At 40.2% G+C, this 18,129-nt stretch overlaps 1 protein-coding gene and 1 long non-coding RNA gene across 10 annotated transcripts in view; one reads left to right on the top strand and one right to left on the bottom strand.

Moving 5' to 3' along the window:
* The window catches only part of STARD13 (StAR related lipid transfer domain containing 13), a 391,062-nt gene that overhangs the window by 273,124 nt on the left and 99,809 nt on the right, over positions 1-18,129 (top strand). Inside the window, exon 2 of one of the 9 annotated variants that reach the window (XM_082365305.1) lies at positions 4,370-4,596. The exons of 7 other annotated variants lie outside the window; for them this stretch is intronic. The gene's annotated coding sequence lies outside the window, so the exon portion shown is untranslated. Of the gene's footprint in view, positions 1-4,369; positions 4,666-18,129 lie in introns of all 9 variants that reach the window. One more of the 9 variants, XM_082365303.1, reaches the window with a different exon arrangement.
* LOC309615757 lies at positions 7,055-17,784 on the bottom strand. The gene is made up of 2 exons (XR_014237054.1): positions 13,121-17,784; positions 7,055-13,078 (listed from the first exon to the last, which is right to left on the bottom strand). It is a non-coding gene; the product is annotated as an uncharacterized lncRNA (long non-coding RNA).

Genomic DNA, 18,129 nt, shown 5'->3' with positions numbered 1-18,129 from the left:
CCTAAATAACACACATGTAACACCAACCATATATACTCAAGTGCTTTAAAGTAAATTACAGATGAGTACTGCAATTAGCTCTTCTTACAGAGGATTCCGTTTCTTGAATTGCAATTAATCAGATTCAACCCTTTAAGTGTAGTTGTATTCACCTATATTTTTAAATTCTCACTATGGAATGATAGATAACACCTATTGAATGTTTATGCCATGCTCTGTTCCCAGCATTTTACATATATTAACCCACTTAATCTTCACAACACCCCTAAGAGTTGTACTATTGTTATCCATTTAACAAGGAGGAATCTCAAGTAACTTGTCCATGCTCACACAGCTTGTACCTGGCAGAGTCAAGATTAGAACCCAGGCATCTGGGACATGAAGTTCAGTTTTTTCACTGCATGGAAGAGAGAAAATACTCTAGACCATGAAGCCATACTGCCCTCACCAGCTGCGAGATCCTACTTTTAATTTGCTTTGCACAAATTCTCCACACGAGGCAAATTATCTGTATGTTAAGTTAGAAAGGCTCTTCCCGTGATGTGCTGCATTCCTCTTTAGAGTCCCCATTTTCTCAGTACGTTTTCCTCTCTACAGAGCTGATGAGAAATGTTTAATCATCAGGCCTGGCTCTGTGCAAAAAAGAAAACAAAATCCCCGAGGAGCCATATCCATTCCCTTTTGGATCAATGCAGTGCCCTTTCAAACAACACACAGCTGCCGTAGACCTCCAGGGTCTGCTGTTGAAGTTTCACACCCCTTCTGTGAGGCTGGACTTTCCTTCTTGTATGTGATCATTAAAGATGTCTGTGGTTGAAAAGAAGGGAATTGATGATTGAAGTATCAGTCCCTAGCTTAAGGATTTTACAAGACTGAGGACCAGCAGATCAGTCCTAATTATTATTGCTGTGCTTCATGTATGAACTTGCACTGTACTTACACCTGGGCATGGATCTTGCTTGTGATGCTTAGCTGACTTCTTATGCCCAGGGTTTGATAAAAACGGGAAGCTTCAGATGTCGTGCCATTTGCTTTGCCATCTGGTATAATCCTTAAAAACATTCTTGTCCAAAACATGGATGGTGTTCCTTTTCAATTACTGATTTGCCCAGGTACATGGGTATTGGGCTTTTGACTGTAAACGTGGGCAGGGGTGGATTAGGCAGGTTTCTGGCATCTTCGCGTTGATGGTTGTGAGCAAAGCTGACACATACATACGGGTAGGTTATACAGTGCACAGCCCTAGGTTGACCTGGTTCTGCGGAAGACAGGTGCCAGTTTGAAAGTAAAATCCAAATCCTGAGGTCCCCACCCAGTACTCATTCCACTCCCCAATATTTTCCTTCTTTTGCCATAAATTGACTCCTTGCCTACAGCTTCTCTCTCTTCTACACATATTCCTTAACCACTGACAATCTGGTGCCTATCACCAGCCTACATCAGCTTACATCAGCTTTCCTGTAAATGCATATATATTTTAAATGCCTGCATATAGAAATTCATTATATGAATGTACCTTAATTTATTTGTAAGTTCCCTATTGGTGGGCACTAGGTAGTTTGCAATCTTTGGCGATTACAAACAATGCTGAAATTAAAACTTGTATTTGTTTGTACATCTGTCTGCAAATATCTCCAGGAAAAATTGCTTAAAGTAGGATTTGCTTTGACTCATTTCCTTTGACTCTCTTAGCTATGCAGCTGCCTCTAGCACCCTTCCTTTTTTTACCCTCATCCTCCAAGTTCGAGTATTTATGACCTCTAGCTTAAATTATTACAATAGCCTCCTAAGTGGCTCAGTCTGCCTACTCTCTCCTTTATAATCCATCCTAAATATGGTTTCTAGATCTCACTGCTCAGATTATGTTACACTTATGCTCAAAAACTTCCAAAGGCTCATGATTGCTGATTGAACTTAGTATTAACTCCCCACACCCCCTCCCAGCAGTCCAGACCATATACCACAGTATGGTTCCTCCTTGTTGTTGGAGTCTCACACCCCATGATTCTCCCACGCGTTCCCTATGCTTCAGCAGAACCAGGTGGTTCACTGTTTCTGGAGCTTGCCTTGCTCCTGTCTCTGTGCCTTCGAGCTCATTCTTTACTGTAGGAGTGCTCTTCTCTTTTAAGTGTCCTCCCTCATCTCTGCCCATGCAAATCCTTCCCAAACTTTAATGCTACCACCCTAGTCATGTCTTCTGGATTCTCCCACCCCCATTCCCTAAACTAGATGTGACCTTTTGGCCTTGAGCCCCCAGCTGCACTCTTCCTCTCCCCCGCTGTTCTCATACCCTGTTTTGGATTGTAATCCTTCGTGCCATGGTAAACCTGCTGCTGGAAGCATGTATCCGAGGTGCCTAGTAGAATGCCTTGCACATCGTAGGTGTAAAAGAGTATTCATCAGATTAGATCTTCGCAGTTGGCAAATTCTCTTACCCCAAATTGGTATCATTCTTCAGTTTGTGGGAAAGAGATCATACACCCAAAGGCATTATACATTTGCAGCGTATTCAGTCGAGAACTCAGAAACGCACTGGCAGTGAGGAAACAGGCAGTGTAGGAGTAGCAGCACATCTCATCCACCTTTCCTTACCGTTGGTGGTGTCCACGGCTGCCCTTGACACAGCCCACGTGGAACAAGGTTCCTCTGGATTTGGAAAGCTTCCTTCTTGCCAGCCACAGCAAACAAGGACTTGCATCCCCTATTAGGAAGAATTCACCCTAACAATCCCTGTACTTTCATTAAAGGGATGTTTACCAACATCCTGGTTCTTGACTCATGCTCATTGCCAGCAGATGACATTCTCATGGGAGGAAGTGAGGAAGGGGAGATGCTTAGGGGTGAGTGTAGAAAGCTGGACCAGATCAGGGATCCACAAACGAAGCTCCTCTCTTTCCAGTGACCCAGAAAGCCTCTTTCCCCACAAAGCCCAACCTCACATTTGACAGAACTGGAAGGACACGCAGGTAGTCTCAGCCTTGAAGAATCTGATTTTCCAACTTCAACCTTGGGCTTCTCATAATCATCTACAGTTCCTCCTTTACAGTGAGTGGCTCTATCTAGTTCGGTTTCTCATTTATTCAACAGACACCAATTGTGTATGTCCCTGCTCTTAAGGCACTCACAGACAAATGACAGATGACGGTTCCAGGATTCTTTTGTGAAAATGTGGAAGGAGAACTAAGGTTTCAGACTTACTACTCAACTCCATTCTGACCTATGCTCACCATGTATGCCCTCACGATAGAGTTCAGATGTTCAAAATCTGTTACTGTTATCCTCAGCATGCACTTTATACCCTGCACGTTATTCCCAGAATTTTTTATCTTTAGCTTTCCTTATCACAGGCAGTGGTATTTTGTTTGGTGCCATCCTTTGCCAGATTAAATATTTATACTTATTAAATATTCTCTCTGTTGTTGAAAAGAACAATACAAAAGTTGAGTAATAACAACAAAGTATTTTATCATCTTAATTTAATTTTGAAATCACCTGTCAGGTCTCCAGAGCTTTACTCTGTGCTTTTCATGTTCAAGGACACTGTTCAAGAAATAAAACTGAGACTTGAATCCAGTCTTCTGACTCTGGATCCTAGTGCAGTCTTCAAATCCTCAGCCTGATTTTAGTAGCACTCACATAGCTATTTGCAATAAATGTGCAGCCTTTCTACCTGATAAGGTTTGACTACTGTTGACTGTGCAGAATATGTAAACCTAAAAATGCACCCTGTGTTCTAATGATTTACAAAGCAGACTGGTGTTACACAGTCAGCTCTACTTGGTAGAGCAGTCTTCTCTCATCTAGAACCTGAAATGCATCCCATACCTTCTCTTGATTCACCAAGTTCATCGGTAGTATAAATACCAGCCAGTCCTATCGCTTAGGGGGTGTAATGTCATCTGAATGTGAATAATGACCTCTGTTTTAGGATAGAAAGGTACAAGTACACCAATTTTATAATGTCCTATTTTGGTGCTTTTTCTTTTTCCATTTTCTCCTTGGAATCAGTTTTCATAATTTTAACATGTTAAAAATTATTCCGTCATGGGTGCATGCTTGCGTGTGTGTGTGTGTGTGTTTCAGTCATGGGCATCTTCTTTTGAGTCGCATTACACAGAAAAACCTAAGCCTGGTTAAAATGCTCCCTCCTGTCCTGTGAAGTTTCAGGCCACGTTACCATGGGATTTGTTATATAACCTACACACTTGGCACTGGCATGGGGGGACCTTAGGCAAGGATCGCCCCCCCCGCCTTGGTTTGTGACAGACTGGCAGCTTTTTCCTCTAGTATGTGCCATAGCTACAGAGCCAGATTTAAAGGAGAGGATTTATAGGAAATCCAGCTGTGAGTTTTCGTTTTTTTCTCTTAGAGCTGGAGGCGGGACCAAGACCAACCTCAAACCAGGCACACCATTGATCAGGCTAGAATGATGTGGAACAGTCTCACAGACAACAGCTAAGCACAGGGGAAATATTAGCTGGCAGAGATAACGAACAGGAAACACTCAGTGACAGATGCGCCATCTGTCAGTTTCGGAGAAGCGATTTTCAAGAAAGCAGAAAATGAAATGAAGAAGAGAGTGGTTTTGTTTCAAAGGTACAGCACAGCCTAAGGACGTTTTAAACAAAGTGAGTTTGTATTCCATAGAAGAGGTTCTGGCGCTGGGTAAGACAACAGTTGCTTCCTATTTGTACTGAGAGTTTTGTTATTGATACATAAAGTTTTCTTTGTGGTGTACTTGATATTTAGAAGGTCAATCTTTTAACAAGAACTTGATTTAAAATTTAAAGCAGTGCCTCTCATTTTAATTTTTCACTTTAAAAACATTTGAAAGTTACAGTAAGATACTTATTTACTCTTATTTAACCTCAGAGAATTGCTTTTATCTCAGTTAGACTATAGATATTGATATCAGACTTTTTTCTTATTTTTTTGAACTGTGGGCAATATTACCTGTATTTTTCCTCAAAGGCAATTTAGTGAGAAAGTACCCATCTCTCAGATTTAAGACGCTGGCAGAAAATGCTGTCTATTGGATATTTAATTCCCTGAGATCGGTTACATAAATAGCCATGAATATGACCTAAACTTCTACATGCCTTTCCTAATAATGTTATTGTGTTGACATAGTTTTTAAAGGAGGCTGCTTCTGGATCTTCTTTATAAGCTGCCATATAAAACAATTCTGCTGTGTACGTTTAATACATTTCCAAAAGTATTAGTTTTAAAACAAAGTTGGACTTGTGCTGTTTGTTGTTGTATTTTACATCTAAGAGGTCTGCATTTGATGTCACATGCCATATGTTTTATTAGTCTGGGATTTGTCTGATTCTGAAGAGATCTAAAGCAGTGATTTGGAATGATAAGCTTATATGAGCAATAGCAAAAAGTTTTGAGGTGGATCACAGGAGCCCCTGTATTAGAAAAAGGCAGTTCTCTTACAATTCACACAGGCAAAAAGGGACTTATTTTGCATCTGCGTTAGCAAGCTCTCTAGTCCAAACCAGAAGTGGAAGCACTGGCTGTAAACTTGCAAAACCACTCAGTGTTATGGCCCAATATGGATGTCAGAACTTTGTAGCATGTGTGGGAAAATGGCTGCAGTCCAACGTCTGGAATCATTTATCTTCTGGGAGAGTCTAGAAGACAACTGTTTTATGCATTTTACAGAAATCCTTGCTGATTGATTTCATTTACATAGAGCAAGCGCAGTGACTGATGGTGGAGCAACTACAAGTGGGGGAGAAGTATTGATCTATTTCTGCTTTTCTTGACATCCAGGTCTCATTAGTGTTCCTGACACCTTTGAATGAGATTGTGCCATTACGAGCAACCATATTGTTTCTACAGGGCCCTTTCCACGCATTTCATAATAAACGCCACATTGATGTCTTTTCTTACTGGGGGAGTCAGAAACTGAAAGTTGAACATTTTGTCTTACTGTATTTTCAGAAGTCTAACCTGTTTCCTATAATCTAGATTTGAAGCATGAGAGGAAGAAAATATCAGTAGGCAGAGTTCTCCGTAGGCTCACTGCAACTTCTGCAGTCATTTAGAAATGTGTGCGAGATGGTCTCTCTGAAATTCTGGAACATACTCTTCCTGATGTGTAGACTCGTATCTGTGTGTGAGGGTATCAGATACGCCAGCCAGTATATTCTGCGAGAGCTAAACTCACATGTGCTGACATATGCTGACGTGTGACAGAGTAGCATCCAGACCTGTTTTTCTAATGTGGGAAAGAATATTTGCCAATTTCTGACAATACCCATGTCAGACCTGATGAAGACGTTTTGAATTTATTGCAAGGACCAAGGTAACAGTCAGAAGCCTTGGATTTCAGCCACTACCCTATGCTGCCTACCGTGGCAACCTTGAGGAAGAGAGCTAACCTTTTAATAAATCAGTTTCACTGCTTAAAAATACAGTGAATAAGTCTAGCCATCTCTTTGACTCCCAGAGACATTTCAAGTGTCAGCAAGATATTTATAATGTGTCTTGCACTGTTAGTTTTTAGTATATATGTCATTTTTGAAGTTGCCTCTGTTTCCTTGGACTGAAAAAGCTGAAAAATTCTGGGTCACTGAAAACAAGATCCTATAATCTTACACAGTAGTACTTTTGTTTGCAGCAGCCTACTCTTGAAGGTACTTGTACTAATCTCTTTTCTCTATGTGGAATTATCCTTTGATTTTCTCATCACAATTCCTGGCATTGGGAAATACCAGGAATTCCCTCAAATAGGTTGAAGTTGTAGAAGTTGGGCTAAAATTGGTGCAATACTGCTTTGATCTAGTATGTTTAAATATATATAATTTTTTAAATTCCTGTTGTAAGGAAATGGATGATAGTGCAAATTAAGTTACCTAATATTTTCTAACATTTTATGTATACATATATACCATATTTAAATAAATACATGCTTATCTTCATATAAGGTATAGAGATATGTATAGAGAGAGAGAAAGAGAGAGGAGAGAATCTTTCCAAAATATTCTAATAAAAACAACAGTATATAAAATGTTAAAAGTAAAAGATAGGAGCCATTAGTGTGTTTTCATTTTAAACCATTTTCATTTGAAGTGATAAACATGATAGCAGGTTAATATAGTGCAAACAGCATCAGAAGTCAGAAGTCAGGCCTGCCAATCTCAGCGGCCAATACACCACACTCCAAACAAAACCATCCCCCTGGGCACCATTCACTGAGTTGTTGAAGCACAGCTGCCCACACTCAACTGTGTGACCTTGGGCAAGTCACTTAACCTCACTGACTCGTAGTTCTTCTGCTGCAATATGAGAATAACAATGTATAAGAAAAAAAAAAAAAGAATGTTTACCTTATCACATAAGGTTGTTGTGGCGGTCAAATGGCATAATATGTGTGAAAACGCTTTGAAAACTTTAAAGTCACTTGTTCGCTTCCTGGAATATTCCTTTCCTCTCTTCCTTAACAAATCCTGCTCATCCTTCAGAGGCTTCTCTTGACCCTCTTCTGATCTCCTCCCTCTTTCGAACCCCTAGAGCCCTTCATGGAGAGAACTAACCAGTGTACCATCATGTACCTCCTCCCCCTCCCGCCGATTTGACCCTGACGCTTCCACACCTCCATGCTCCGCTCATTCCATTCCCGGGCTCCACTAAATACTTTCTCTACTACTTTTTATCGTTCTCTTCATCCTCCAAAGCTGCTTTAAACATTACCAGCCTTTGAAGGCTTCCCTAATATTCTTCCTCCGTAGAGTCAGGAGCGTCTTCATTCATGGTTCCCAGAGTATAAACTTCTGATGGAGTTCTTATCTTCTACTTCATTCTTTATTTACATATCTCTCTCCCTTTGTAGGCTCCTCAAAGGCAGGGAAAACTCCATGTTTCTTTGATTCCCTGGTGGTTACCATAGTTTCTCATAAGTGGTTGGTGTTCAAGTAATGTCTGTTGAATGAATGAACAACATTATACAGAATATACAAGTGTATACAGAATACAGTCTTTCTGTATCTTTCTGAAAATATTATCTAGTTGGTGGTATATTATAATCACACACCTTTTGGGACAGAGTCTGGGTACCCATGTGTGTGTCTGGAATAATTTGACCATTATAGTGTAGTAGCACATAGACTGTTTTAGGCTGGAAAAGCTATGTATGCCATCACCAGTAGACAAATGGTTAACCTGCTGGTCCTATCTGAGCCCTACTAATTACACTTAGCTAGCTAAAAATTAAAACTGTCAATCAACTGTCTCTGTGTGGAGAGAGCCTTGATTTATCTGTGGCTAGATATGTTTTAAAAAGAAAATGTAGCCATCTTTTTGAAAAAGCAGTTTGGCCGCATTTATCAAGACCCTCTCATCCAGTAAATCCGCTTCTAGGAAATTATCCTAGGGAAGTGGTTTAAAAAAAAAAAATAGATAAAGCTCTCTGAACAAAGATAGTTAACATGATATTATTCATAAATAATATGAAAAATGGCAAATAAGACACTGGCATTGTTTTAATAATCATAATAAAGTTTTTAATAATCAGGGGGTTGCCTGATCAATTATATATAATTGTATTGACCTCAGTGCTGCCCTTTTTAGATTCTTTGCAAAGAACCAGGGTATACTTGAAGCAGTCAAGTTTCAACTTCTTACCAGGCTTCCAATTTTACCATTCTTCCTTTTTTTAATTTAGAAAATGTTGAAAATAAGGTAACCTTTGAGGCCAAAGTTTTAAAACTCTCTAAGGAGACAATAATCTTAGCATTCGGAGAGGCCTAAGAAAGCCTGTCTTATCCATTTTTATTAAAAAAATAGACTGTGACTAAGAGAGATGGAAATTCTAATGGTTTAAGTTTTTCTTCAACTGAGGTTAAAAACTGTTAAAAAGGGAAAACTTGAGTCTACGTGTTAAATGACTCTGAGGAAAACTATGTAAATTGTGGAAGCTTTTTATAATCCCTCATTTAATCTCCTTTTACATGGAATAACTGGCAGAAGTAAAGCCATTTTATCATAATAGTTTCTGCAAGTTATATCAGGATAAACCACAGGAATACTGGAAATAATCTCCTATCAAATCAGGGTCGTGTAGTCAGTTGAACACTGAGCTGGATTAGAAGCACCACTCTCTGTTTTACAGCCTCACCAATAAATTGGTCAGGGGGCCTCACTGCTGAGGTCTACTGTCCGTCGCTTGCCTCTGTGTTCAAGAGGAAGGGTTTTCTTTTTTCATTTCTTGGGATAATCCTTGAAATGCATCCCCACTAATAATGCCACTCCCTGGTAAAGAAGCCAGAGCAAAGGACTGCTGGGGGGCGGAACATTTCCTTAGTGGGCCTGGCCATCTTGCCTTAAAAGGGCAGAGGAGCATGTGACTTCTTTAAAGCCATTTCTAAATGGTCCTATTGGGCATACTGCCCAATAAGTAAGGCAAGTCCCTGCTTCAGAGAGCTCACTGTATAAATGGTGAAGGAATGCCAACTTCAGAAATGAATACAAACACAGTAATAAGTAGGCAAATAAATCCCCACACAGGCTGCAACCAAGCCCAGGAGTAATGTCAGAGTGTCAGGTTGGGGGTGGAGGGAGCCGAGGAAAGTGAAGTCCTGGGGGGTTTACCTTACCGGAAATCTAGATCTTCCTAATCAGGAAAGCTCCTTGAAGTGGCCTCCTTCCTAGTCAAGCTGTGAAAGAGTGAGGAGAAGCACCTTCCCGGGGCTGGCGTGGTAGTTTATGCCTTGGGAGTGGCTTCTACACACAGGGGTGAAGGTGGTGGGTTTTGTAGCCTGAGCTGAGCCGAGCTGGTTGTCTGAGCTAGAGGTGAATGAGCGAGCCAGCTGCTGAAATCCCCAGCCCAGAGAGCTCTGACAGGACGCCAAGGAAGGGCCTGAGTGCAGCCAGCAAGCCAGAGGGGAGGGAGTTCAAGGCAGGAGTACCCTTCCCCTTCAGCCTCTGCAGAGGGGCCTCCAGGAGACCCGTTACTAGTTCTCTACTCCCCACAAGAGAACAATGATTTAGACCAATCTCCTGAGACCTACTGTTCTTTCCACATGTGCTTATTATCCTGCATACTGGACCGTTTGTACTGGGCCTGGCCAGGGAGCAGCTATATACATTACGGACAGGCCTGGGGAGGAGAAACCCAGCAAGCAGCTGAGGTACCCTTGAATTAACCATAAATTACTCCACGAACAGAAGTAACCCTTATGTAACATGGAGGCATTCTGACTGGTTTTCTTTGGGCCTTGCAAATACTTGAATAAAATCACAAAACGGTTAAACAACAATAGTGGGTACTCAGTTTAAATAAAAGCAGTTTATTTTTAGCTGAGGATCAAACTCCAAATTAAGTGACCTCTCTGTGCCAGGCGTTACAGCAGAGAGAAATAAGATATCCATAGCTTTAGAGTTTACTGTTAAAGTTTCCTACTTCATGCTGGTTTAAGCTATAATTTTCTTTTTCTTTTCAGTCTCCCTGACATCCACTGATTTGGTATTGGTGTATTACTTCTATAAAGGATCTAAATGCCTATCTTATTACAATTCTCTTGTCTCAAAATCCACAGCTAGTGACATTGTGTATTTCATTTCAACAAACATTTATTGATCATCTACTACATGTGAGAAACTTATGAAAAGAAGACAGGCCTATAATGCCTGTTCGAGGATGTTATAGTCCCATCTTGGGGGCAGATATGGACACAATTGGAGGGAGAATGACTTTTATACTAATTAGAGGCATAAGGCAATGCACTATGGAGCACACGTTTAAATCTAATTGGAAGAATGGGAAAGCTTCATGGACAATATGGCATTTGAGCGTGGCCTGGAAACACCAATAGATGTTAGTTGAGGGCAAAGTAGGAAACAGATATTCAGAGACAAAAGGATATATGTCAGAAAACACGAAGACTTTAAAGTGTTGTATGTGTTCAAGAATGAATGCAGGGTCCCCCAGTGTGCCCAGCATGACTAGACTTCAGGGTGTATGGGGAGACAGCTGCATCGGGAAATGGGGCTGGAAAGGCAGATTGGGGCTAGATCTTTGAAGGCTTTTAGATATTATTTCATAAATCATGCATGGTTATTAACAATTTATGAGGAGACTGGTGATTTTTAACTCGTAGCTTAAGAGGAATGTTCTGGTAAAAGGGTAGATTGGAGAGGCAGCAATGATACCATGTATAGGTCCATCCACAACCCATATCCCTCCATTCAGTCAACAAATATTAATTGGGTACCTATTGTGCGGCAGGCCCAACTTTAGGCTATGGGGATACATCAATAAGCAAAACAGGAAAACAAAGTTTCTTGACCTCATGGAGTTTATGTTCTAGTGGGGAAGACATACAGCGAACAACATAAACAAACAATGTTTATTTTAGTGTCAGCTGATAAGGAGAACGAATACAACAGGGCAAGGCAGTATGAATGTGAACAAAAAGGGCTAAGTTTTGTGAAAAGGTGGCTGTGAAGGCCTCTTGAAGAAGTGACTTGAATGAAGACACAAAGGAAGGAGAGTGAAAGAGGGCATCTGTGGATTCTGAGGCAAGAGCATGTCAAATGGAGGAAACAAAAAAAGGCAGAGGCTCTGGTGCAGATGAGCCTGGGGTGCTTAAGAGGTGACTGTCTAGTTGAACCAGTGTTGGGCAGAAGAAGGAGGGTAAAGGGGAGATATTTCAACAAAAGCATCCTTCTGTGACTGGTGGGTTTGATTAATAAGGAAGAGGTCAAAGACAACTTGGGGGAGGGGGAGCGTGGGTGAACACCAAATGACTCAGGTCCAAATATTTGGTGTTAAGACAGCTTTGTAGGATGGTCTTGATGACCTCATCAAAGGAGGAGGTAAAATCAGCCAAGAGTGAGTAAATAGCATGGAATGAGGGCTGGGAACTGGTAACCAGTGGCAAAGTTTTGGACTAGCTGCTGAAAGGAATAGGAAAAGAACCTTACTGGGTGTGAATAAAAGGATTGATGAACAGTGTTTTTAGCTTAACTGTGGCTTGTTTGTCTGTTTGGCAAACATGTATTAGCACTTACTGTGTGAGTAGCACTGTATTGAATGCTGAACATACGGAAGAGAAATGTGCTCCCTGACAGAGAGGAAAGAGAATATTTCTAAATATATAAAATTTGTTCCTTTATCAGATTGGAGAGAATGAGATAGCATAATATTTAAATTCTCTCAACAAGCCCACTCACGATACAAACAAATTCTATTGGGCTGATTCTTAAGAGGTCCATATTAAAAAAAAAACAACAACAACAACAAAAAAAAAACTTTCTCTCCCCTCTTCTATAGAGTTGATTCAATTAGACCCAAATAGCTGTATTTTTCAATAATTAGCCCTGCCTAAATCTGTCTGTAAAACTGAGTTTCCAACCAATGTGCTTTGAGGTGCATCTCATGGAATGTGGGTATGCTCTGAATGGGTTTAGGTCCGCTGAAGATACTAATTCCCTCAGCCCTTGGGCTGGCTGAGCAGGGCCTGTGGTAGCCAAAGGCCCCATCTGATAACCTTGGGCCTCCAGCAGCCTGGTCGTTTATCCCAGCGTGCGGTACAAATGCAGCATGGGCCATGTTGTACAAAAAAGGTTGGGAAGCATGCAATCAATATGCCTGCTCTATACTCACGTTCCCTAGCACAGTGGCCACAAACTCTTTTGAATGTATACGCCTATCAATAACAAGATTTTGCGCAGTACTTCCAATATAGCTATCTGTATTTTCTGTATTTTTGGGTGTTTTTTTTGTTTTTCTTTTTTTTTTGGCCGCACGGCTCGGCTTGCCGGATCTTCGTTCCCCGACCGGGAATTGAACTCAGAGCCATGGCGGTGAAAGCACGGAGTCCTAACCACTGGACCGCCAGGGAGCTCCCTGTATTTTGTAAGTTATATACATGTTCCACCATCACTAACTATCTCAAGTCATAAAGGCCAAAGGTCATCAACAGTTACATACATCTTCATTTCAAACAATCTTCCAGACAATTTTAATCATTCCAGCTGACTTCTTGTCTGGTCTGAACATATTTTCATTGTCTTTACCTTGTAGATGTGACTGCTTTAGCCCTAGTACTATAGTAGGGAAATTTCCCTAGTAGGGAAATTTCAGCTTTGTCACCTTCTCGCTGACGACTTGTGCTGGTAATTAATGTCGTCTTCTCTTCATGTTTTCTCTGCAAGAGTCTTTTTAAGTCACTTCTCCATTTTGTGAGGGTTAGTTTGGTTAAAAGTAAGCAATGTATTCCACATATTTTCTCAATCGGGTACATGTGTGCTGCAGTACATCATGACACATGGCAGTACTGAAAATGTGCATGTACCTATAATGACCAGTGTCCCGCCATATGCTCTATGACCCCCCATCCTCCCTCAGAAACCACCAGCAGGCTTGCAGCATAAGTGAGGGCACTTTGTATCAAATCCTGATATTGAATCCTGGCATAACAATTTATTTCTTAAAATAGCTAAAAATACTTAAATAAAATATTTTAAAATAAACACAAATCGAAATTTCTAATATATTCATCTGCCTCCTGCTTTGGAGACCATTTCCCTTGTGCCCTATAAATATTCATCACCCCTCTCCTTAGCCTAATGACAGAAGCTATTAGTTATTATGTGCTTCTCATCTGCCAACCACAGTATAGATATCATCTCATTTCATCCTCACAGCCATCCTTTGAGGCAGGACTATTATCTCCATTTTACAGATGAAAAAACAGGTTTAGGGAGGTACAATTAACTTTTCCAAGGGGCATTGCTTGTAAGAAATGGGCAGATTTGAAACATAAGATCTTTCCAATCTTAATTACTGCCTTCCTTCTCTTAGGGCTGGGGTAATTTGCAGCCTTGTGTCCAAAGAACTTAGTCCTAAAAAATAATGAATTTGGAGTTCTGAAGACACTCTTTGCGGTAATACTGACGTGGGTGCTATGTGTCTGTTTCTCACCTTAAATTGTAGCACCATTATGCCTGGTTTGTATCCATGCCACAAATCTAGTTGCTATAGCATCCTTCATATTAGGAAAATATTTGTCAGCTCCAGGTGGCTGGAACACCAGACAGGCTTGCTGATAGTTTAGTGAGTAGGAACAATGATTTGGCAAGTTATGGGGTAGTAAGCTGAGAGAAAAACAAAGTCTCCAGGGACTCTGAGGAAGTAGGCCAAAGATTTTCACATTGTATTTCCACCACTACACAACTTCAAGTTTAGTCAGCTGGGTTAGAGAGAGAGGCTAAATCTGCAAAGACGAAATTGGAGACGACTGAAATAGCATTCCTTCCTGTGGGTTAATTTCTTGCCTCAGAATGAAATATGTTGTCCCAGTAAAATTAAGTTGCCATACCCAAAGTGGTGGCAAGGTTAGGCATTTTAATTGTTGGTCATTGATTTAAATCATCTCCTTACTCATAATTTATTCTCCTTGAACATGATTATATCCAGATAATGTTCTCTTCCAGTAAGAAGGGAAGAACAAAGGAAAATAAATAAAACACAGTTTACTCGAATCTCATTAAAGTTCTTGCACAAGAAGTGAGGAAGCATGGGAAAATATGAGTTCTTTTATAAAAACAAGTTTTTCCTTGAAGTCACTACAAGATTGCAGTTCACATAACATATTGGTGTGTGTGTACGTTTTTACAAGGGGGGGCTATGTCACCAGAAAAATGTGAATCAAAGTCTCTATGGTCATTTTTTTTAAATGACTAACAGCATATGTAATATCCTTTTTAAAAAGTAGTTTATCATTCATTTCTCGTTTTAAAAAAAAATCCATTTCCACTTTCCCCAAAGAAGCCCATATCTGGGAGTTGAGAACCATCTTTCTGTCTGTCTTAATTCTTAACTATTTTGAATTTACCCTGTATTCTGCCCCAAACTAACAAAGCATTATAGGTTTGAAAAGTTTTCTGCTAACAAACATACGAACTATAATTTATAGTAAAGTAGCTTCATCCTATGTTATATCTTTAACGTGATGTTTAAGCACTTTTGAACCTAAAACAAATGCTCATTAACCTATTTTATGTATTCTTACCATAAAAGAATCTACATTTACAAGATACATAAATCGGGGGGGTTTTGTGTGTTAAGATTCAGTCAAAACACTTTTTTAAAGTGAAAAAGTTAGTCTCCTTAGTAAACTGGATTTCATAGCAGAATATTTCCAAAATGAAATATTAACTAGCCTTCCATATTTAAATTAAGATTTATTTACAAAAGTTCATTTAACACACAATTTTAAGGTAATACTTAACATTGTTTTTTGACAATCTTAACTGTTTTTAAAAGTGGAGTATATTTATGGTTCAAAAATCATAAAATTCTAATTTATTTATTGATATTTATCAGGTTGTTAGGCATGGGCGGTGTTCATTGCCCTACTCCTGTCGCTTTTCTGCTGAGTTGAGTCTATTGACAACAGTCCAGATTGAGGCAAGAAGGACCAGGGAGAGCGTGTTTCTGTGCTCTTGCTTCTACCTAGGAAGAATTCTTTCTTTCTTTTTCCCTACATAAGTGAAAATAAGCTCTAACAATCCTTGAGGTCTCTGGGATAATTCTGGACTAGTAACTAATTGAAAAAGAACAACAACATGAAAACCTTGGCTTTAAAGGAACTTTTTTCCTTCAGCCCTGAGAGGGGAAAAAGCATTATCCTATCATACTTAGTTATCAGCGCTATTAGAAATTCTGACTGGCTTGATAATCACCATGGAGCCGCAGAGTACTTAGCTGGTAGATAGCTAAATTTAATTAATAGTACAGATTGTCAGATAAACCTCCTCATTTATTTTACAGCTCTGTGTACTTTCTCTGTCCTGCCCCCCAAGTTAGGGTCTTCTTTTTGGTTTCCTTGTTTGCCTGCTGCAAGTTCTTACCTGGCAAGAGCACTGCAGCAGGACCACTTAGAGCAGCCTGGCACCCTGAAAAGGTGCAAGGCTTCAGGCTCAGAGGGATCTGGATTTGAACGTCGACACTGTCACTGGCTAGGTGCATGCTTTCCTATTGCTCATCCCCAAAGTGGTGATGGTGATGTCTGTCTCAGAGAGTCAGGATGGTGTGAGATCATACCTGAAAAACCTGCTTCTGTGCTTTCTCTGAGTGTATGTCCTGTAAAAATACTGTCATTATGATGCCCTCATTTTTTCTGCTCCTCACCTTTTCCTAAACTCCTAGAGACTTCACTCTGCCAGGAACCCTAGTGTTTCCACCTAGAACTTTCCGCAGGGAGTCAAGACCTTTAGAAAAATATTGTGTGATCCATCAACTTTTCTCCTCCTTCTTATCACTGACAACCCTCACTTTCATCAGTTTAAGTGCTGCCACCTCTTTTTCTGCTCCTCAGATTCTCTGTTGCAACGGTAACGTATGTATTTAATGGCTGATTAAGGTATGAATAAATAAATAGGGAAATTATGTGAGTAAATTTTTTTCTTTCCTTTGGTTGCTTTTTTTATTTATAATTTAAACCCTACCTTTTTCCAAAAGGATTTGGAAGAGCTTTGCTGTTTGTATCACTTATTCCCATTTAGTTATGAATGAGGACTAGAATTGGCGCAGAACCTGTGGTTTGCCTTATAGCATCACCACTGTGTGGCCTTGACACCTTATTTAACCTCTCTGAGCATTAGTTTCTTCCTGCGTAAGATGGGGATGATCATACCACTTTAGAGGTTGTTGTGAGGATTAAATGAGTTATTGTATGTGCGAGCGTAATGCATTTAGCATCAATGCCTGGCACACAATATCAACAATAATAATGCAGACACCTTCTAGCAGAATATTTGAGCGGTATAAGACAGAATTAAAACAAGAATCGAATGGAAGTTCTGGGCCCTCTAAACCTTCCTCATACAATTTATATCAGGGAGAACATTCGTGAATATGCATTTTGAAAACTGCAGCACTCTAGTGACAATATTTATTTCAAAGAAAACAAAGTCCAATAACAAGTGTGCATGCTTTTTTTATATATAATTAGTTCTCATTTATTTATTTATTTATTTGTTTGTTTGTTTATTGGCTGCATTGGGTCTTTGTTGCGGTGCGCAGGCTTCTCATTGCAGTGGCTTCTCCTGTTGCGGAGCACAAGCTCTAGAGCGCAGGCTCAGTAGTTGTGGCTCACAGGCTTAGTTGCTCTGCGGCACGTGGAATCCTTGCGAACCAGGGCTCGAACCCGTGTCCCCTGCATTGGCAGGCGGATTCCTAACCACTGCGCCACCAGGGAAGCCCAAGTGTGCATGATTATAATGAACAAATTAAGGAATAATGGAAGCAAAGTTACCAATATACTGTCTTAGCCTCTAAGTAGCTTATTCCTTGTTTAGTAAATACTCCGATTATGGCAAATGTTTATCTCCAGTCAAACTGCAAAATGCGTAAAGCCTTCACAGGCTCTAAATTTTTTTTTTCTTTTTTGGCCTTTCCAATAATAACTATTTAGTAAGTTGCCAAAACAAGTTTCACCATAGCACTATGTGCCTGACATGGTGTCAGGTGCGGGGGGAACTGCTGAAAAGCAGAGACTCCAGTTCACAGATTCCTGTGACCCCATTTCAGAGAAAGCAGTTCAGGGCCATATGCACCAAGAGCCAGACTGCCTGGCTGATTTGCAGGCTGAGTGCAGCATTTATCCAGACATTTTAATAACTGTCTGTCTTTAAAATAATAATAACTGACTGTCTTTAAAGATGCACTTTTATTCATCTCCCTACAGTCAGAATCCTGTCTCTTTGTCTTTATTAGAATTGGATTACAAAATGGAGAGAGATCAGAAATGGTACGTTTAAGAATAAAATTGAAAAAAAGGAACCAGTTGGGGTTAATGTCCTGTACAAAGACGCAGCAGCTGAGGCTGTGGTTTCTCAGGATGCTTCACTTGCTATGTCAGAGACCACAGTATGAAATCATACAGACCGTTTGTATTAGAGCTCATCAACAATGCTTTCCTAGCAACAAAGTGTTAGACGGACCTTAACTTTCCTACAACGTTAATGTGGGTTTTCTTGGATTCAGTTATCATGGGTGTGGCTATGGTCTACAATCATGTAGCCAGAACATAGGTACGGTTTATCTTCTCTGTAGTCCTGTGACGTTGTTCCAAAGAGGCATTGATTTCAGATATTATCAGCATAACATTT

This window comes from Balaenoptera borealis (genome assembly GCF_965194805.1).
Source record: "Balaenoptera borealis genome assembly, chromosome: 18".
In the NCBI taxonomy this organism is placed as follows: Eukaryota; Metazoa; Chordata; class Mammalia; order Artiodactyla; family Balaenopteridae; genus Balaenoptera; species Balaenoptera borealis.
This window is presented reverse-complemented; position numbering and strand designations above follow the sequence as displayed.